At 35.6% G+C, this 23885-nt stretch overlaps 1 protein-coding gene across 3 annotated transcripts in view; it reads left to right on the plus strand.

The window, feature by feature from the left end:
- Window positions 1-330: 330 nt before the first annotated feature.
- Window positions 331-23885, plus strand: part of LOC145677025 (uncharacterized) — a gene marked incomplete at its 3' end in the record, with an annotated part of 33705 nt that continues 10150 nt past the window's right edge. The window contains 1 exon segment of one of the 3 annotated variants that reach the window (XM_081747730.1): window positions 331-509. 3 annotated transcript variants of the gene reach the window in all.

Genomic DNA, 23885 nt, shown 5'->3' on the forward strand with positions numbered 1-23885 from the left:
ATTCCCCAACCCGCCCCCCAAAAGATAATTGTACTCAATAAGAGGGAATGGGGAAAATTGATCCAAAATTTTAAGTATTTGCAAACTTTAAATGCTATATTTATTAACTTTGTATTCTTCAGAGCGCATAGTGCAGTATTTTTGTCAAGATGGCCATTTTTTTAAAAGAAAAAATACTCGAGTCTTCCATTGTATATGAAAAATATTTAAATTATTTTAATTCCTTTGTAAAATTGTATAGCGACTTGGCAGGAGTCGTTTAGCGACTTCTAGGGACTTTAGAGTACTAAACTAGCGACATTTCACACTGGCGAGTTGGCAACAGTGATCAGAGAGTCGTTTTGTTTTTCGACTCAGTGAATGCAGGGCTATATTGTCGCACAAGTCGCCACATATCTTACAAAATTCTGACCTAAACAGAGGATGCTTTATAGAGAGTAATTTAATAGGATCACTCAACGATAGGAAATATCATGTGAAATAACGCTATACATTTACAGACTTTGCAGGTAATTTTCAAATTTTTCTTTGATTTGTTCCATCCTGTACAGTGGACTTAGATTTAACAAACTAGAACATAAGAACGCAAATTTAATGTTGCATTTGCGAGAAACACATACTTCAGAATAAAGCACCTGAGTTCCATTATTTCTTTATAAATTGTTTGAAAAGATGCTTTCGTGAATTTAGAATTTACTGGGAATATAAATGTGCTATTTTTTTAAAAGAAAAAGAAGGAGGATTATTAAGGGAAAAGTAAGAAAGTGATATTTGCTACCGTACGTCTTGCATATTCTTTTTTAATGGTTCTTGTAGCCCGGAACATTTTTGGGTAAGAATTCCTTTTGTGCTTATCAGTGATATTTGGCGCGGGTTAGGTTAGGTCAGATGAATCGGTTCCAGTTACTGGTCAGCAGAAAGTAAACTTTTGCCGATTTTTGAAAAAAAGAAAAAAAGGAGAAAGAATTTAGTGTGTTTGTAATGTATGTATGTTTAGTTTCGTTTCTACGTAGTTATTTATCTGAAATACACGTTTTATTCATATCTTTATATTGTTTTTGATGCTATACTACCATTACTAAATACGGCATTTTTTTTTTAATTGTATGTTTAGTTTCCCTTTCTGCTCTACATCGATCTCTGCACGTCAATTGTGCTTTAAATTAAAAGACTTCAGTTGCCAAGGAAGCGTCTGAATGGGTAAATTTTTTTTTTTTTTTTAAATGAATTGATTATTTTAAAGCGATTACACACGTGGTAAGTATTTACTTCCTTAGCTGGCATACCTCGACAGTAGAACGATATGAAAGTGGATTTGTGTCATTAACCTGTCAAGTACAGTACATATTTTTCGATTGTTAACGCAGTCAAATAATTATAATGGCTAATTGCAGTTTACGCTCATGAACAACAGTAATGTTAACCTCGAGTTTTATGCGAAGGGTGGGGGCGTTCCACCATTTCATTCATTTCTCATAATCACCGTCTACTTAGCCTAAGCGTGGGGCATAACACTAAAAGATTCAATTTCAGTTTTTGTGTGATCCGAAGATGTTAAGGACACGCAAGTAAAATGAGATTCTTTTTTTAAACAAATAATAACTTTATAGCATACTGTTTCATTTGTAACAAGTAACACTAACCAATATTTATATATAATGCAATAAAATTAAATATAAGTGGTGCAAGAGTAAAATGCTAATTACGAATTTAATTTTGACTAAAGAAAGGTAATAAAATCCGGATTTCCGGAAACTTTTTCGGATATAGTACACGAGACAAACTTTCGTTTTACGAAGGAGAAACGCCATACTTTTAGGAATCATTAAAATGAATTTCTAGGATGTTAAAAGTAGGTAACAGACGACTTCGAATTAGTTAATGAGTGATTCGAGAAAAAAAAGCGTAGCTGTATTCCGCTCTTCTTCCTGTTTGTTTTTTGTTTTCACGACTAGTGCGTTTCAAATGTTTGATGGCACCTCAGTGAATGTTACTGTGACTGCGTTCATTGATGTAGGTGCCGTCAGCAGTACGAGGAAAAAAAGATGGAAGGAGTGAATGGAAGTGTGTGTGCTCCATGGTTGAATTTTGGATCATAAGTGTCTGTGCTGTATGGTTGAATTTTGGATCATTTACGAGAGCTTTGTAGGTCTTCAAGTAATATATTTGCACGAACAGTGAAAGAAAGTAACAATTTTTGGAAACTCAACTAATACAATAAAAGATTTCAAGAGAAGATGGCGGAAAGTGAAGGCGTGCTCCTACAAGCCACGTTTACGTTCGGTGGTCAACGGTGTTAACTAACAAGTAAGAATCTTCGAACATTTTCATCTTTACCATTAGGAAAATGCTGGACAAGCACTGTTAACGTAGATCCTCTGCTTTTTTTGCTTCTTCTTTCTTTTCGATTTTTATTTGCTCTCGTTAACTTCAAACAAGACAACATTTGATTGGTTCAAAGCTTCCTGTTCCAATCTTTACCTTCTTTTATCAGGTGTTTCTCTGCTATGGCATGGTGTTGTCAAGTAATTTGGGCAATTAGACATTACATTTGGTATTGCATCATCCTTGAGTCGAGGTGTCTTTAAAGTTACTGTGATAGTTTTACCAGTTTTCTCATTAAAAGCACTAGTTTCTTTTATAATATCGTCTGGTTTGAAGTGAAGTTCGCATACCTACAAATCAAAAATATATGAAAAGAAAGAAAATGTGTGTAAGGTACATTGTGTGTAATAATTTAAATGCACAACTATGAAAGTAATCAAAATAAAGTTAAAAATTTCAAACCAAAAATAGAAGTTTCTGGAAGATATTTGATAAGAAAGACAACTTACGGTTTTACATTAGTAAGATATAGGCTAAATAAAATATAAAGATCATGTTTGATAATAACGTTTCTTAGGCGTTAGTTGCTATTTTCTTGCTATCAAAGAAATTGGGTAAAATAGATTATTATTATTATTAAGATAAATCTGATTAGGAAGAAATTATACTTCAAAGGAAATGAATTAAATTAGCTTATCTTTCAAACATTTGATGAACCAAGCAAATGAAATCAAGTGGCATGGAAGGAGATTGAGAAATTTAGTATTTGGAGATGTGTAAGAGTAATGTTATCCACGATACAGAAATATCTCGTACAGTCTCGGAAACGAGATGATCCGACAAACATGACAATTCTCGTCTCATCTTCGAGCCAAGATATTTGGTCAAGTCTCGTGGGCAACACTTGTTTGCTCAAGTCTTAGATCTCAGTGTTTTAGTATTAGACGATTCAAAGTAAAAATTCATAAATTATTCAAGTGATTGTACGAACACAATGAAGAGTATTCATCAATATTTGAAGGTACGCAAATCATTACATAATATACTAAAATAATCAATAAGATTTTAATGTTACATTATAGTTTTCGTGGACCTCTCGTGATGCGGAAGCATTCTAATAAGTTTCGGATGAAATTAAGAATAAAATCAGGGCAGAAATCTACAAAACGAGACCAGAAATAATTCTTCGGGAATCATAACGAGACGGAAATCCAACGATTAATTTAAGAGACGACACGAGACAACTTTATCTCTCATCTCGTCTCGTCTCGTGGGCAACATTGCGCAAACGTAACTGAAGTCTTCGTGTCAATGGCGAGGGAGAAAGTTGATGTGTCAGTAGTATATCCTTCACCTCTGACTATGGGTAAATTCCCGGGAAGATATTTTTCGGGAATATTCCCGGGAAGATTCCCAAAATGGGAATTTATCCGGGAATTTATGTACAATCAGAAAGAAAATTGCATTCTATTACTATATTATGATTTCAAAGTTGAATTAATTTTTATATCACAGCATATTATTACTGTTGTCCACAGAGGATTCTTTAAAATGTATATTCTGAACGGTACTATGTTACTTTATTAACATTTTATTATATTTAGAAAGTACACATAAATGTATATTAATTTACAATATGTTCTATCAATTAATTATGTAAAAAAATTAATACTTTTAAACCACTAAACAGTTTAAATTTATATGTAAGTAGATTTGCTCAACTTTACTTTATTACTGATATTATAAACACATTAAACTTATAAATGTTATAAACCAATTAGATTGGGTAAATGCTAGAAGATACCGGTACATGTCTCACCAATTTATCAACATTTGCCCATACAGATTTATGTTCACAAAATTTTCAAGATGCTTACTTATCTTGATATTTTAGCACGTAACATTGCCATACACGACCTTTCATTCTAACTATTTCTTGAAATTCCATACGTTAATTCACATGTAAAAGAAGTCCGAGTACCTCTTCAGAAATTCGAGTCAGAGAGAGAGGAGACAGACCGACGCCTATTACTAATGGTGGTTCAGGGTTTATTAATAGTACTTCACCTCTATTTCTACATAATTCTAAATTACTTTACAAAATGGTTCCTTTTCATCATTTGTAAATTAGTACTTTGCTAATTTTGGCTGTTCTTTAGCATTGGGGGCCAGCTTTTGCACCTACTTTTTTGCGATATCTATTCCGATGCGGTTGTTTTATGGTTTCATACGTTAAATTACGTTACCAACATTAAATTCAGACAGCATTGCAGAGCGAGCGTTAGCGAATGAAGGCGGGTTAGAGCCCCGCATGGCACACTGTTTTCTATCTTTGTTACCATCAATTCACTTTCTTTTCTCACATAAATCACTTCTACTTACCTTTCTGTTTTGTATAAATCCTCTACTGCCCTAAAAAAAATGTGTTCGATACTTTCTTGACTACTTGAACATCAATATCAACTCATTTCTTCCGTAAATCATCCTACTTTTTGCTAGTTTTGGCCTCCCAATACTAAACAATTACCTTACTTTTTAGTGCAAATGGAAATGGAACTTAAAAACTCATATTATTAGTTATATAAAGTACCGTCAAATAATTTAAAATTTTTTAACCTCCAAATTCTTTAAAACCTAGAAATAAATCATAATATATTAAAATAAAGTAATTAGTCATATGGTTCTTATAATTTGGAAGATAAAGTAGAGAAATGATAATAAATTCCTTCCCGGGAATTTATAGGCCAGGGAAAAAACCCGGGAATATTCCCATTTTTAAATTCCTTCCCACCGGGAATATTCCCACTGCCCATCACTACCTCTGACCCGGCACGTAGCCAAAGGGGGTCCAGGAGGTCTGGGCCCCCACCCCCTTCGAAATCAGAAATGAAAAAAATAAGTAAGGATGAAACAAAAAGAAACGAGAAAAAGAAGAATCAGTGTTTCGGTTATCTTTCTTATGAAGAGATTTGTATTACTTGCAACACATGGCGGCGAATGAGCTGGATAGCCTGGAAAAGTCAGAAAATTTGAAATTTCTAAAAAGTTACGGAATTCTCGGAATTTCTGCTACTAGTCAGGGGAATTTCAAGCTTTCGAAAGCATAGTGCCGTTCTGTAACAGTGTAGAATCTTTTTTTATCATAATTTTTCGTCATCGCTTCTCTGCAGTATTTAATATGTTGTTTCAGAAAAAGTTTTCTGCACCTTTAACTTGTCATTTGGAACAGACAGTAGCTGACGAAATAATTAAAACAAAAAAGTTATGTGGAAAGAAATTTGTGTTAACATTTGATTCAACAGAGAAAGGAACGCAGATATTGTAAAATATTTTACGACATTATTGAATATGTACTTTTTATAATAGTTGCGGTCATAATGAAAGGAAAATTGCTATATTTCAGTGAGCAAACAAAGAAATGTAAATATTATAAAATCTTATTCAATACTTTTTCTATTTTTTTATTTTACTCGAGATTCCTCGTAGTTTGTTATTAAAATACTTACTAACATATCCTCATTTTATTGTTCAAACAAACTAATAGGCCTATATGTTGCCAGTAAAATAGTTTAGATTGAGGGGCCGCGGTGGCTCAGTGGTAGGGCGTTCACATCTGGTGCATGGGGTCCCGGATTCAAACTCTGCTCCCGCCAAGTGAATTTTGTGGTGGACAAACACCGTGTGCGTGGGTTTTCTCGGGGTTCTCCCGTTTCCTCCCACATTCTTCATTCCACCATTTCATTTCATTTCTCATCATCACCGTCTCCTTTATCCCAACCGGCATAACCGTGGGACGTAAAACTCAAAGATTTCATTTCATTTAGTTTAGTTTAGATTGATGGAGCTCCTGGTGTGACCACAGTATTTCATGTCAGGGACCCCCCTTTACGAAATCCTGGCTACGTGCCTGCTCTGATGCAAGGGCTCCTTACTTCAATCCCAAGCAGCAGTAGTGTTCCCCACAAGACGAAACGAGAAAATCTTTTTAAGAATCTAGACGAGACGAGAAACAGTTCTTCGAAAATCGAGACGAGACGAGAATCCTTCAAAAATTGACAAAGCTTATACAGTCTCGATTTTCGAAGAACTATTTCTCGTCTTGTAAAGTAATTTGTGGTCTTGATACATAGGAAAAAAATCTGCTAAACGTTCGTATTATTTGATGGTAATTGGGGAGACGACTTCAAATCTGTTTTAAGATCAGCCCTCTGTAATTGGTTATCTAATTGGGAGAGACATGAAACGAAATAAAAAATATGACTATTAGCGTCCTTTTTCAGCGTCAAGGCTATATGAGACTTAGACGGTAGATATACATTTGAAGTTAAATTTCGAAACCGAGACCACATGTACGTAGGGCTCATGCGCTAGCCACTGAACCAACAGTTAAGGCGAAGATAATCGCTGATATATATATATATATATATATATATATATATATAATATTCGTAGAAGTCAATAAAATTACATTGTATAACCAATACTTATTAGCACGGACAGTGCCAAATCATCACAATCCAATTGTGTGTAGAATTGAAAAAAAAAAAAAAATTCTTTCCATTGGAAAGCTTTGACAGAGATCACATAGATGAACATTCGTAATTATTAAATAATGTAGGATTATGTAGCCTATACAAAATTGTCAGATCATAATAACTCTAGTTGTTTGTGTTCCATAGTGGGGTATGCAAGGGGGTTTTGGGGTTTAACTCCTCCCGTGAGTAGGATATTATTCAAAAATAAATATTTACTATATTATGATATATATATATATATATATATATATATATATATACACAAAAATCACACTTGTCATGAATGGTTATGACATAAATACAGGCTCCTTGTTTATGATTGGTGCTGTTGCTTCTTTTTATAATTAATGTATGAATAAATATTGCTGCTGTCTGACCCTTGTGAATGCCCAATCATATATATAAAACGAATTATCATCCTTTTTAAAAAAATGCTTTTCTTTTACAACCGTAGGTACTGTTCATACATGTGAGCACTTTCGCAGCTACATGGTTGGCGTTAAACCATAAATATATGTGGCATAAGGCCTTTGTGGTGAAACGGGAATATAACAAGCTAATATTCATATCTATCTATCTCAGGGTACTGAAATATTATAATCATTATGATCATTGAATCTGAGCTGTATGTCAGTACATCGTATTGTTTATCTACTTCCAGAGAAGACTATGATATTACTGTATATACTTCCTGAAGCATTGAATTCGAACCGATGATTTGTTGAAATCCTACCTATTTTAAGGATACGAAAATCTGAAAGTTCTGTATTTGTACATGAGTAATGCTGCAAAGAAACTGGTTAATACCGTACTTAATAACCAACTAAATAAATAAATAAAAATGAACCTTTGAATAACATTATATTTTAAGAATCATTATGAACTATCTTGAGAAAAAGATATACAGACTTACCCTACTGGATTGGGTGATTTTGAAGTCTTTTCTGTATATTTTATGGAGCCATTTCTGTCGTAGGTTGTCTTGAACTGGAAAGTTAAACACAGACACTCTTGGACCGTTTCGATAATTTCCCTTGCAATTCGGTACACAACACGTGAAAGGCATTTTTGCCTCCAAATTATAAACACTTAAAATAAGAATTCATTTAACATCACCAGAAACACAAACCACTTTCACAAAAACACTTTTAAAAGAAGCGCTCACTAACCACTCACGTGCACAAGTGTCGTTCACCCACTCGCAGGAATCTGTCGTCTTTGTTTGTACCTACTCGTGGTGACGTCACGGCTAAACCTAAATGTAGCCCCATGGCCTTCTGGTTAAGATGGTCGTGTTACAGCCCCCTTTCAAAGGTAAGAAAATTACCAGAAATATCCTTAGTAGGGACATACGAGAAGAAGGTGTTTTTAATAATTAGTGTGAAATTTGGCGTCATTGTAGCAAAAGAGTATGCATTTTTGAAATCTGGAATGCTATTTTGGTAACGCACCGCCTTAGGGGGGCACAGGGGACGAAGCATTAGATGATGTACCTTTATAAAAATTCAAAATTTTGTTCCGGAAATGCCAGTGAGCGTCAGATTTTTCACAAATGTCACATAATTAATATTCTAATGCTCCTTGCATGTGCCAGTAACTTATGTGGGGCTATAACCCCCTTTCATAAAATATCACCATAATTCTTCAATATATTTGAGGTGACCTTTGTGCTGCCTCTGTACCATATCGGGTTGTGCATTAATGGAAGCCATGGCTAAAAATAATATACATTTCCTTTCCCCCGACTTCGATCCGACATTTTGTTCTCGAGTTACGGCTGTTTTGGGCATTTTTCCGACTGGTTTTTGCCTGGTCATAGCGCCAAAAGGAAGCAATTTGCACCCAGGTTGTCTTATTATGGTGTCAGGAATGAGCTCTGAAACGTTGTAAGTGTTGTTTTGAAACACCCTCTATATTTCTATCCTGTTTCTGATTAGCTTCTCCTTGCCAATCAATTTCCAGTATTCCCAAAATAAACCAAAAGTGAACTAAATTCACTACATCGCCTTCCCCCTATGCTTTCTTCTTGTATAGTACTTATTATATATTTATATTGTAATTGACAGAGATTGCCAATATTGATTGAAATATCTGGTTAAAATTCTATTAGAGGAATTCCCTCTTCAGTACAGAAATTCCCTCCTTGCATCCTACCGCCATTTTAGGCGAGATGGGATTAAGTAAGATGGGAATTCCCATCTCGCCTAAAATGGTAGACATTCTTATTTTGGAGATATAAGTGGCTGATAAATCGTTAGGCGAGGTGGGATTAGGCTAGATGGGATGGAATCATCTGAAAAGGTAGGGGTACTGTAGGTAGCGGCATGACGTCACGCCGTCCCTCATGCCTATCTTTGCCCATTGTAATTGCTTAGGAAATGGGAGGACGCCGTACACAGTTTTTTGGAGGTGGGGATAGGGTCCCCCGCGTTCCCACGCACTTTAACCCCTGCTGCTAAGTATTATTTGCTGTGAGGACTAACGAAAAATATTATGTGATAATAATAATAATAATAATAATAATAATAATAATAATAATAATAAAGTATCTGAATGATAGATATTTTTTCAACTTTTATTACAATTGCTGTGGGTTCCCATGAATCTGGTTATATTGCTTTTGTAAGGAATAAAGAGGCTTCAAACAACAATATGATTTGTATAAAAGAAAAAAAGCCTTATCAGTTGCAAGAACTCACAAGTGACTGTCTGTTTTTTTAAACACAATGTTACGAGGCACAGAAGCCACCACGCCTGCGGTGTGCTTGCTTTTTTGCCCCAGGCAGCTTCAGTACTAAAATTAAGACTTTGCTTCAGGCAGGCCAATGGACTCGTTTCAACCAAGCTGGCTCGAGCCAATGGCTCGCCTGAACCTAGTGAACCGAGTCGGTGGTTCATCCTAACCGAGCCGGCTCAAACCATCTGCTCAATTGAGCCGAGGCGATGCTCGTTTCAAGCGAACCTTCCAAGCTGTTTGCTCAGTTGAACCAAACCGAGGCGATTGACATCATTACACAGGATTCAGCTTAAGCTCAGCTGAACCTAAAAAATGTACACAAAATACGAGAGGTAATTCGTGCCATCAAAAGAAAACAAAAAATCGTTTTTGCATATTGTCGAATTCCGCGTCGGACAAGAAATAGGGGAGCTAACCTGTAATCGAGGTTCGAGATTCGTGAGGTGGTTTGTAACATCAATAAAAGACAAGTCCCTTTGGATGCTGTGTAATTCCGTGTCTTGCGACGCCCTTCTGAATAGAAGGCCATGGAGCTGTTTGGATTCTGCCGTGACGTCACTATGAGTAGGTACAAAGAAAGGCAACAGACTTCTGAGAGCGAGTGAGTGACAGTTGTTCACGTGAGCTAAAAGCGAGTGGTGAAACAGTAAACGCGCTCGTTTAGTTGTGCTTTGTGTTTGCGGTGTTAAATACAGTAAATTGTTATTGCAAGTGCTTATAAATATAATTCGGAGGCAAAAGTGCATTTTACTTGTGTACCAAATTGTAAAGTGAATTACTGAAACAGTCCAAAAGTGAGTGCAATTCAATTTCAGTTGAAGACAATGCACAAAAAAATTGCTCCATATTATCACCCCAGACAACACTTGATACGTAATTTAGTCGGGTAAGCCTGTAGTTTCTTTCCCCTCAAGACAGTTCTTAAAAATGACTCTTAAAAATGATTAATTTTTAATTAGTTATTTAATTTTTGAATACCTATGGTATTAAGCTACTTCCTTGTACCATTGTTCATATACAAATACAGAACTTTCGGATTTCCTGTACCCTTAAAATAGGCAGGATTTCAACAAATTGTCCCTTCGAATCCAATAATCCAGAAACTATGTATAGTAATTTCATATAACCTTCTCTGCAAGTAGGCAACGAAAATGTATTAAATCTGCCTCAGATTCAAGGATTATAATAATATTATTATTAAAGTAACGGATCAATAAATCACTACCTTGAAATAGATGTATATAAATATTACCTTCTCACATTCCCTCTTCACCACAGAGGCCTTATGACATGTGTTTATACATTAATTTCGGTTGCAAACCAACATATCTCTTAGTAGTGTAGTCTGTCTGGTGCATGAATTTCAAAAGTGCTAAATATATACCCCTAGGATGCTAATATGTATCAAGAAGCCTACAGGAGTGAAAAAAATAAAAGAGGGATGGTTATTTTTAATATATGATGGAACATCCACAATGGATAGCCATATTTGTTTACTACATATTAATTACAAATAGAAGTAACTGAAGTGATTATCTTAGTCCTGACTGCTGATGTGGCAGCGTGTGAGCTTTTTCTGTATGACATTTTGGGTTTGTATTCCACCTTAAACTGTAGAGTATAAGCGCCACCAGGTTACAGAAATATTTTTTTGTAGACGCTTTGAATATTTCGTAAAGACAGTTATTATTTTTTCGATTTACACTATATTCTGCGACGCAACTAAGTTCTTTCTTCGATGGAAACAGTTTTTCTTTCCACGCAATTAGACAAAGAAATCTTTCATAATGTTTTCATATATATATATATATATCTAAGAGGTTAGCTCGTGGTGAGAACGTTTCAGTGAGCGACGAAGCTTTTCAGTGTTTCTCCCTGATTTATTAATATGCACAGTACATATTGCAGTTATTTTGAAACTGAAGTGAATTTTAGTTAACTAGATCTTCGAGAGAAGAATACTAGTTAACCAGATCTTGGACAGCCAGAACGACGCGAGCCGCTTCGTTTTACCAGTTCCTTATCTGTACGTTCACACGCTCGAATTATCGCAATGTCCCGTGCGTCGTGGCAAGTGGGCTAAAATTAATATAAATTCTTTTGTATGTATATACAGGTGATTTAACCTGAGTGCTCTTGAGAATGAACTGCCAACATTGATCTTTTGATCAATGCAGCTAGTATCTCGAACCTGTGATTTCGAGGAGTGTTACTCAACGTTTCGAGGCAGCAACTACGCAAGTCGCGTCGAGCAACAAGTCTGATGATGAGCTAATGGGCGCAAGCTATTACCCGGTGAAGGACGTTTTCTTACAGCTAGCCGCAATTAGTAAGTCTCACGTTCACATACTTTGTGCGTCAAAGTTATAAACGCGTCCTCCAACATTATCATTCCACTTTGGAGATTCTCTATTTTTACCAACGATTAACGTCGATATTTGTTGATTTTTTGAGCAGCAACCATATTACTCCGTGGGATTATCCCGGCGACACTTTCCCCGTGCTAATCCCCCGTCTATTAACGGTGTGAGAAAAGCATATTTAGTAGAATCATTATCTTAATCTTGAATCTTAATCTAATATATAAAGCGACGAAGGGCTATAGTACAGTGAAAACATAAAGTGTGATTTTATTAATAGAAATATTTAAACATGTGCAGTGTTAGTGTTGTGATCGTTTCTCTTCCTTATTTTTCTTTTTAATAGTATTCTAATAAATATGTATAGTCATTTAACCCAGTGTGTTTTCTTTGTGTGTATGGCTGATGTTTGTGTGTGTTAAGGTCTGGATAACCGTCTGATAGTCCGTATTGTTCTCGAGACAAGGCGTCCGAACCTCTAGGTGCCTAATGCTCATCTCATCATTGAGACCAACGAGCAACTCGAAAATGATTTTGTAATCCCTTCTTGCAGAGATCCTTCAACGTCTTACCCAGGTAAGTCTAGGTATCCGGAAGATACTCATTGGTAGGACAACGGAGGACACAACCACAAACAGCAACTCGACCTTGCGATTACACAAAAATGGCAGCCCAAACAGATCCAAGAGTCGATTGCAAGATATACAATCTATGTCTCATATAATCTCGGTTCTGAATAAGAAAGCTAAAATTCACATTTTACTTGATTTGGTTTCGTCTCCCAATTACACCTCAAAACAGATTTGTACTACTCTCCCCAATTACTATCAAGCAACATAAAGTTAGCAGATAATTTCTTGTGAATCGAGACCAGAAACTACTTTACGAGACAAGAGCAGACGAGAAAAACTTTTTAGATAATTCTTCGAAAATTGAGATAAGACGAGAATTCTACAAAAATTGACGATACGAGAAATTCTTATTTCTCGTCTTTGTCGTGGGGAACACTACTGTACTTGGGATTGAATCATGGTCCTCACATCAGATGTGAAGACTGTACTAATGAGTCATCAATCTTCTCCCTCGTTTCTAATACGGAAGACTTGACTTAATTAGTGGTGAGTTTGAATAGTAATGCTCACGAGAGGAGACGAGAAATAAAGTTTTATCCGGTCGCCTCTTAAATTAGTTGCTGGCTTCTCGTCTCGTTTTGATTCTAAAAGAATTGTTTCTCATTTTATAAATGTATGTCCTAGTTTCCTTCTTAATTTTATCTGGAAATTATGAGAACGCTCCCGCGTTACGAGATTTTCACTGTGAGTGTAATATGCCGAAATTTGAATCATACACTTCTCGTCTCACCTCTTATTGAAACATAAAATGCTCGTCTCGTTTCGAAGGTGACAGGAGAAATTTCTGTATCCTGGACATTACTTTTTCGATTCTCCAAATACTAAATTTCTCAGGCCCTTTTCATGCTTAGTTTCAATTTGCTTGGTTCACCAAGTATTCCAAAGATAAGCTCAAATTAAATATTCCTCTTTGAAAGAATTTCTTCCTAATGAGATATTTTTTCTGAACAAAAATTTCTCTATGTTATCTTGCTTGATACAAAGATTTTAAAAGAACCTGTTGTTTTAAATGTTACTAAGTACTAAGAGAATGTTTAGACGTTCTCTTGAGATTTGTCAGAAATATAATTTTTAAGATTTTTATATGATACGTATGGTTCTTATTACTAATATTCTCCCCAGAACATATCAGTTTTAATGTGATGGAATCAATTTTCTAAGTCTTTCTCTTTTCTCCTCTTAGCAGTCAGTGCGTATCGTTTAAAATTTATATATATATATATATATATATATACAAAAATACATTTCCGTAAAATGACTTGTTTTTTTTAACTCTGGTGTTGAGCTGGCCATTGCTACCCAAGATACTGTACGGTATACGCCTGCTTGTCACTCGCTACGACGAAAGCCTTCTTTTGAGACGGTCGTGGTCGTGCGCGGTGCACATGTTTCTGATCCATTGTATTTTCAGCAGTCGAGTTCCGATGCGAAGTTGGCACTCCTGTCACTCGTACACTTCACGGAATTCGACAACATATAGAATACGTTATGTCTTTTTTTGATGACATTAATCACTTATCGAAGTATGTGCACATAACTCTGTTCTGTTCCAATTGTCACGAGTTTATTTTCGATTCCAAGATTGTACCCCTGTCAATCTTGCATGATGCGGAATTCGACAATATGCAAGATGACGTTTTTTCACTCCTTTCAGGTTCACCCTGTGTACTGCTACTCTTTATGGAGTGCTTATATTTGTTGGCTGATAATATGCCAGATCACAAAGTGATTGATTTCATCAGCTGCAAGCATCGCATTGTAGACTGCAGATACGTTACACCACACAGGAAAGCCACACCAGGAGAAGAAAACACAAAGCATGATAACATATCAGGAATACTTAATGATCACTCTTTATTTAGCTCCAATTAGGTTAAGGGGCGTATGGAGTTTCTGATACGACATATGATTCCACGTACAACTCACGTTTATATTAGCCATCAAGCGTCTAAGGAGAATCACCATTTATGTATTCAATATATAATTATCTAACTATATTATTACAAATCTTTATTTATTTATTTAATTATTTATTCACTTCATCAAATATTTATATCTACTATAATTAATAATCTTCGTCGCAGAATATATCATAAATGATCTCCTCTAACAACATGAAGCCCATCAAACATGAAATTACATTAATGGATCAAGTCAACGCATTATACAGAAGAATTAGCCCCTGAGAATCGATATTACATCTGTGACTGCTATCGCAATGTGTTTGACCTAATACAAAATTAAACAGCAATTCCTGATATGATATACACCAAATGTGAGATTAAGAGAAAGGAATGTACTCCATTCACAAAATCCTTACGGATTCCGGACGTTTAGATTTAACTGGACATTATTTAAGCTATATTACGTCCAGAAACAATATATAATATTTATCACTTTAGAAGGAAACGTATATGTATCACACTTCAATCACCCATTTTTCTACCTACCGAAACTATTCTTTTTTTAATATAAAACGATCAAACTTCAATTGTCATGCAAAGAAAAAGAATAAAAAAAGGCATTAATTTCACTATCAATTTTGCCAACATTACAATGGTGCAGATAAATTTCATGTCATCTTTTACTTTAGAGATTAGATTGATATTGATAAAATTCAACATTAACAATAATTACAAACATTTAAAGTTGGTTAATATAAGTAATAAGGGCGAACATAGTTAAAATCACATAAAATGCTGTAATGGATCAAACAGGTCCATTACACCTGTATACTTATATTGATTCTCACGTCATTTGAAGCTGACTTGTTAAAAAAAATCTGTTGTCGTTTCGTCATTGAGACGATACGTGATGGTAGAATTGTTCCCCTCGTGAGGAACACTAAAAGTACTCAACAGAACTGCTTACATTTCTCATGTCTGTCACTTTCCAGTTTAATGAGGTCATATTTTCAAAAGAGTTAAAACGAGCTGGACGAGCGAGCCATTTATCAAAGTCGACTCGACTCGAAACTCGATCTCAAAAACAGCGACTAGGCTCTGAACTGTACCCGTGAAAATTACCTTTCAAATGAATCTAAGCTTGATTCGAATTCGAGTTCAGTCGAGTTTTAGCTGGTCTCGTGCCCATCTCTACCCACTAGTGCCCAGGAGGTTACGCAGTGACGACAATATATGGAAATCGACCGATATTACTGTCGAACCGTGCGTTTTCAGCGTTGGTAAGTTAACTAGTAGCAGTAATAATGCCATTTTAGTACAAATTAACCCCCAGCGTTTTTATAACTATTCTTCTCATGAGAGGAGGCAGACATAAAAATGATTAAAAATAAGACCGTTTTTGGTCGCTTAGATAAAGACTGGTACTACAGATACCATGTTAGGTAAGCCTTCATTAGCACCCTGAAAGAATGTGTGAAATTCCGAAATGTAGTAATAATTGAAAATCAGTAATGTTTCGAATCCGTATCTTTCGGGGTTTGCACATTTATTAAGAGCAGTTCGGAGGAGGTTTTAGTTTGAGTTCAGCTTGTAATAGAGGTAAGACCCCCTAGCTCATAAGGGAGGGTGGAAGGGAGTAATATATACAGTGAATTTAAATTACTGATATTAGTGTAGAGTCAATAGTTTTGGGATCACCGAGATAAAAAGCAACACTACTGGAGAAATTTGTTTTTAAGCCATTAGTATTCCTTTGTTGGTAGAATTAGCGACTTTATAAAAATAATCAAAACTACTGGTATTAGTATGGAATCTATAGTTCTAGGGGTGCCTAAATTGATTTTCGAAAATCCCTATATGATTTAAGTATAAGTTTAGCTTGCATTAGTACCCTGTGTTGGAGGGAAGGTGTTAACGTTTAATAGGAATAAAAATCGAGGATATTAGTGAGGAGTGAAAAAGGGATGGAAAACAAAATTTTCAATAGACTGTTATTAGTCTCGAATTTATAATTTGTTTTGTAAAATTATTAGATTACAAGCACAATGGCATTTAATGCCACGTTTAGGCCTGAACGAGAATGTCGGCTGGATTCTGAATTTACAGGGGCAACCCCGAAGGCGTTGCTCACAGAGTTAGAGGTATTTTAATGTATGTGGATAAATGTATATTCTAGCGTATGTCCGGAATGTCTGAAGCAACTTCAACGAAACTTTGGAGAGTTATTACTTTCAATATAAGGAGAAACTATTTTGATATAAAGATACTTCAAATTTTGGAAGTTAAGGGGAGTGACATGTAAAAATAATGTAAAACGACTGATCGTAGTGTGTTATCATTGTTTTCTCGGTCGTTAAGATATCATTGTTTTCTCGGTTGTTAAGATGAATAGTGATTTTCCCACTGGCGTTTACATCCAAATTTATTCCTATCTTAAGAGGATAAAGGGGAGATCTGGAAAATATCGAAAATTATTGAAATTATTGTCGACTTCACAATTTTCGGGAAAGCGTTTCTAATAAGTTTGCAGGTTATTTTGTTTTCACTTCAAGAAGTGCACTTTCTGCCCACTTTTTAATCATATCAATTTCTCACCGTGAGAAAGAATAGCATCTGAACCAGTATGTGTTTCAAGCTAATCTTCGCAATCGAGAAAAATTGAGTTAATGTATGTTTAAGAAATAAGGCCTGTTAAAAGGAGATGAATTGGGTCTGTGCGTCAAATAGATCAAGATTTTTAAGTGGGTTAGTGGATCGTGAGTCAACAGCACGTGAACCAATACGAAACACCATTCACCGTGACACACACTGACTCACCGAACTATAACGACCTATCGACCGATTCTGCACACTGCATTGTAGGCAACTTCATCTGAACACTGGTGAATGTGTCCACGTTTTACTTTCAACACGTCTATTTTTCTTTTTTCTATTTGATTTTAATAAGAAAAGAAGTTCAGGTACTTTTGGATTTTGATATTTGCAATTATAATAGCGATAGGACTTACGACTTGGCATTTGTGATGCAGCCTGTACGTATTTAAAGGAGCTATCTACTGGAAATATAATTGTTTTATTACAAGTGTAACCTTTTAGTCAGTAGAGAGGAAGGCGTTCATAATGGGTCAGAGTTTTCGATAAGTTTTAGTGGGTCGGAATTGGTCACAAAAGGTCAGAGTGGTTCATAATGGGTGGTGGATTAAGTTTTGATTGCCCACGCTACCTCAGTTTAAAATTGTACTAAAGAGCAGAGGCTCGGAAAGTGCACGTCGGCAATTTTACACAAATTTTGCACACCCACCAGGTACAATGCCAGGAAGCAATAAATCTGAAATGGTTCATTGTACCTTCTATAGAACTCGGGATATGGGGATTTGTCTGATCGGTTAAATTAAGACCTCAATGATTTATCCTTCTGCAAACGAGGTTTTCTCCATCGTTTCCGTGGCGTCCCGGGGTACTTTTTTTAGTGTAAGACATATCTGAATGTAAACAAATCACGCATATATTTGATTTATCATGTTTCGTGGGAGTATTTTTGTTGTTCGTTTGTGTTTCGTCGCGTCTCTGGCGCTAGTGGTGTAGTTGTCAAAAGTTAATTGAGGCAGCGCTGCCGATAATTTCTTGCGAGAGATCGAAAGTTGTCTATCGGTAGTCCACCGACGCTTACGGCATGAGGGGAGTTTATCTGAAAAATAAAAGAATAAATAATCCATAAAATCCGTTGACACCCCTAAAAGTCTGAAGCGGTGAAACATGTCAAAGCGAAAAACGTGTGTTTGCTGATCCTTTAAAGAACGATGAGGCAAGATGAGTTTTATATATGAGTAGAAGAGACAATTCGGCATAAACTTTGACAATATCCACCGTTTTTTTTTTTTTTTTTTTTACATTTTCCAATTTTTTGGTTACGTTAGGGCTAGTCCCAGTAGCATTCCTTCCATATCTGTAATCTACTATTAATCATAATTCACAATCACTTGTCCTTTAACATAAAGGTCACAACGTGGAATTTAAAATTTAACGTTAGTGATGTAAAAACTTAAAATTGGGCACTTTTTGTTTTACCTTAGTGCATTATTCTTTTGCAAAGGTAATAATGTGTCTACCTCTTCTGATATCGGTTTCACAATTTCACACTTCTAGAGGTGGCCAGAGTTTTCAGTGAAAGATTTATTAGCATCTTAATCGCTATTTTGCACAGGTGTGGCATAGAGACTCGAGAATCTTACCGTCGTTTTATCTTTATTAATAGTTTTAAATAATATGATGTTTAATTCCCCTTGCCATTTGCAAATTTTGTATCAACCTAACGGAGAATTTTGGGACAAATTCTTTTACCTTGATAGGGGTATCTTCGAAATGAGGGAATACGTGTTTTCGGTTTTGACATCTGATTTACCGTTTCAGACTTTAGGGGTGCCAAAGGACTTCATGGGTAAAATGCTTCTTTATTCTCTTATTTTTCGAACACAATTCCCTATGACGTAAACGTCGGCGGATCACCGATGGGCAACTTTCGACATATAACCAAAAAATGGCAACGCGGCTGCGACGAGCAATGGTGGCCCCACTTCTGTTACGAAAATTATACCACCAGTGGTAGAGACGCGACGAAGCACCAACGAACAACAAAATTACTAACAAAAATATCTTAAATCGAATATATGCGCTGCCTTCTATTTCAACTCAGGCAGAAGAAATAAAATTCTACCATCACCATTTCAGTTATTGTTGAAACTTTTTCATAGCAACAAGACATGTTTCTAAGAGACATATTTTTTTTTTGTTTTGTCGAAAAAAGATTCCCGTCAAGGAATAGGCCATCAAAGACGGGGAGTACAATTTATGAATTTTAGGAAACTAGGAAAATTGTCAAATTCGAAGTCCCACCATTCAGCTACGGAGACATGTAGAGGTATAATTCTTGTTGTGGTATGTACATACGAATATAAATATACTATATTTTATTATAGGTTGGTTTGCAGATGCATGTCTTTTTGTAAATAAATTAACAAAGAAAAGCCAGTTTATCTGAAATGTCGAAGTCTGCAAAAATTTTTTTGAGTACTTCTTGTTCGAATTTTAAAATTCTCTTTTCACGGTTGGTAAGACCTAGTTATCCGCTTTCCAAAAAAAAAAAAAAAATGTGTTGCTTCTGTGTGCAATCATTTCGTTGTTAAAAAAAAATTCTAGATATTGTCAAATTTTCCAAAATCGCCATTTTTGGGCAACATTTTCTCAATAACACCATACTTTAAAATTCTGAAATTTTGCCATGTGGTTCTACTTTACATGGGTAATAAACACACCAAATACCATTCTCGGCCAGTATTTCATGAATTAGCTACAGCCTTTTCAAGTTAGTAAAGTTCCGTTAACTTTGGTGTCACAGTTGGCAACACTGGAAACAATAAATGTGCAGCGCTTTGATAATGTTTGTGGTTCACATTCATTAAATAACGAACAAAAGGTTTATTTTGACTGTTTTTTTATTATTTTGATCAAATATGCTCTCTGAAATAATAAAATGAGCCTGCCCCTACTCCTCTGCTTTCTTAAACCGAAGTAATCTCAGGTGGAAATTACTATTACGAAGCAAATTTTGAGTTCACTTATTTCAATTGGTCTTAGAAAACAAAATTTCACTTTCTTCACGTGGACCAATCATTTGCTTGCTTTGTGTCTTCTTCGGTAAAAGCGTGTAATCTTGCAGATACTTCAATAGGTTTTGGTGCATTAACAACTCGTAGCACATTTTCGATAGTCGTAAAATACTTATTTTTACTTCTGTTATTGTCTTCTGGAAAAATTTATCCTGTTGAAGGTCCATGTAGAAGCATGGACAGCACTTCACGTAATTCGTGATTTATGCATAGTATTTCTGCTACCCAGCACTGGTTCTCATATATGCATGTGAAAAAAAAAGTTTCTTTTTGCAGACATCTTAAATCTTCAGTTTGAGTTGCAGAAGCTCGATTTTTATGGCAGCATGAGGTTAGTTTATGGTGACCCCGTTACTGCCATAAAAATTTCGCCATTTTCCGAAAGCCAAAGGTATCTTTGTTGAATACCAGTTGCCAGTCGCACACTTTCCTATTCTTGCTGGCAATAACACAAGAGTAATACCCAGAGTTTGTACTTACCTTATACTGACAAATTCCTCTGCAGTTTTAATACTATATATATATATATGTATATATATATATGTGTGTGTGTTTTTGCCTCAGGTTATGCTGCATTGCCACATTCTTTATAACCCACCCCCAATACTGTCGCAGAAACATTTGCATGGACGGTTTCACTGAAAAACCAAAGCTACATCTGACATTTCTGCATTTCGAACACCTGAAAGCGATTTCTAGAGGGATGCAGCACAATCAGAATGCACTGACATGGCTTGGGAAATTGTAGACACTTATTTTCAAGTATTCGAACCTTTTTCTATAACCTATATTTTCACTTTTCTTCGAGTGTTTTTAGAATCTTGTCTATGACTATGAGTATATGAGCCGAATCGTGTTTTGTCGTCGCTTATTATTACAAAACTGTCAGTTGTTCTGTAAAGACGGAAATTTGTTCGTTTTACGGTGATAACTCTGAATTTCACTTTAAAAAATAACAGTCCAGTTTTCAGTGAAGTCTGCACGAAATAGAATTTTGTATATTTTAGCAATTAATTCTCTTTCAATTTTCTTGATGAGTAACAATTCTTACAATTAAACCAGCAACGTACGATACGAAAACAAAAAGTAGCACAGATTTTGACGAGATCATTGTTTTCCCATATGCCATACCTAGCACTTTCATTTTCATGAGCATCAATAATTAAAAACTCCACACTTATTCCTTCCACTCCAGGACATTCACCACATACTTGAAGGCAGCTGTCATTTTCTACGGATCATACAACTAAAGAATATAAGTCACTCATAACACCTTCAATACAGGCTGCACCTTTGATTTGTAGCAACGCAGTAGCAGCTAACTTAAGCTTTGCAGGAGGCACGGTGGCTCAGTGTTAGAGCGTTCAACTTTGGTGCATGGGGTCCCTGGTTTGATCCCAGCTCGCGCCTTGTGGACTTTGTGGCAGACAAACACCGTGCTCGTGGGTTTTCTCGGGGTTCTCCCGTTTCCTCCTACTTTCTTCATTCCACTATTTCACTCATCTGTCATTATCACTGTCTCATTTAGCCTAACCGGCATCAGCGTGGGACGTTAAACTTAAAGATTTCATTTCATTTCATTAATTTTTAAAATTTTCACAATACACAAACACACTTCCTTCGCAGATTGCGAACTTACCTACTTTGGTCGAATAAAATTTCAAATGGCCCATTTTTATGCTAGGATTATTCTGTTTAAAAAGTCCGTAATTTTTTTTTAATGGAACGCCTAAGAAAATGTTCCGATTTAAATTTTTGTCCATTTTCGATCACTGTAATGACAACGCATATAGTAGGACTTTATCTGGAGCATTCCAAATAATCACTGAGGTAATAGTTCAGGCTTCTTATAGATCATCAGAATTTATTGGATGGCCGTTTCAAATGAACTTAAAATTTGTGAGTTTTGTAATCGTAATATCCACCTCAGATTACTTCGGTTAAAGAAAACTGAGAAATAGGGAGAGGCTCATTTTATTATTTCAGAGAGCCTTTTTGATCAAAATAATAAAAAAAGTCAGGGAAAACGTTTGTTCTTCATTTAATGAATGTGAACCACAAACATATTCAAATCGTTCAAATTTTGTTGTTTTCAGTATTGCCAGCTGTGACATCAAAGTTAACGGAACTTTGCTAACTCCAAAAGGCTGTAGTTTATTCATGAAACATTGGTCGAGAATGGTATTTTGTGTGTTTATTATTCATATAAAGTTGAACCATCTGGAAAAACTTTAAAATTTTAAAATATGGTGTTTTCGAGAAAATGGCGCACAAAAATAGCAATTTGGAAAATTTAACATTTTCTGGAATTTATTGCGACAAAACGGTTGCACACAGAAGCGATACAATTGTTTTTCGCGGAGAGCGGGTAACTTGGTCTTACCAACCGTGAAAACAGAATTTTAAATTTCGAACCGGAAGTGCTCGAAAAAATTCGCAAACTTCGTCTTTTCAGATAAACTGGCGTTTATTTGTTAATTTATGTTCAAAAAGACACGAATGCGCAAATCAAAGTATAATAAAATATAGTTTGTTTATATCCCTATGTACATACAACAAGAATTATACCTCTGCCTGTCTCCATAGCTGAATGGTGGGTTTCCAAGTTTGACCATTATCCATATTTTCTACAATTCATAAATTATACTCATATTTGATGGCCCATTACTTGGCAGAAATTTTTTTCACAAAACAAAAATATGGGTCCCTTAAAAACATGTTTAGGTGCTATAAAAATGTTTCAACGAGATCTGAGATGGTGATACTACATGCTTTGCCCGAATTGAAATGGAAGGTACCATGCGTGATTTGTGTATATTCAGGAGAGTCTTAAACTTACTAAAGAAGTACCCCGGGTTAGACGCGAACCATCGATATAATGAGTACTAGGCGCTTGTTCTTCTGACTTCGCCATGGATACAATGAAGGAAACCTCGCTTGCAGCGTAAGAAGTCATTTACGTCTTAATTCAAGCAATCAGATAACTCCCTTTATCTCGAATTCTATTATGTGTTACCGTGATCCGTTTCAGATTAAATGCTTTCCTGTGGATTGTTATCTATGTGCAAAATTTCAGCAAAATCGCCGACGTGCACTTTCGAAGCCTCTCCTCTTTGCTACTGCACTCGCTTGTGTTTTGTTCTTAGTAACTCGTCGTTTATTTCTCTCCGTAATTTACAAAGTGTGTAAAACGAATGGTAGTTTATGGAGTGTGTAACTTGTGTATGGAAACATTCTTTTTGTTCTATTTATCAAACTGTGAGTGTTACTAATCGTTATTTGAACAACGAAAGCAAAGCAATTACTTTCTTCGCCTTCTCTATGTGTTCTCTTTTACAGTTCTCAAAGTATAGTTGCGTACGTAATCTTTTTCCAAGTCCCTTAAACTTGTCAGTTGGCAAGAACAGACTCAGAGAGTACCTCGTAGTATCGAAGCACTTCCTTCCCTCCTTGATGTTTGTTGTTTAAAATATTCATCTCCTTTTTTTTTATTGTTTAATGACATGTTAGTTTCAACACAAGATACTACCTCAGCAAATGCAGAGATCATTCTTGTAGTTAAATAAAATTAAATCTTGAAGTTTTACGTCCCACATTTATGCCGGCTAGGCTAAAGGATTCGGTGATGATGTGGAATAGATGAAATAGTGGAATGAAGAAAGTGGGAGGAAATGGAAGGACCCGAGAAGCCCAAACATACACGATATTTGTCCACCACAAAGTTAA

The sequence above is a fragment of the Thermobia domestica genome, unplaced genomic scaffold (genome assembly GCF_964235325.1).
Source record: "Thermobia domestica unplaced genomic scaffold, izTheDome1.hap1.1 HAP1_SCAFFOLD_540, whole genome shotgun sequence".
Taxonomy (NCBI): domain Eukaryota; kingdom Metazoa; phylum Arthropoda; class Insecta; order Zygentoma; family Lepismatidae; genus Thermobia; species Thermobia domestica.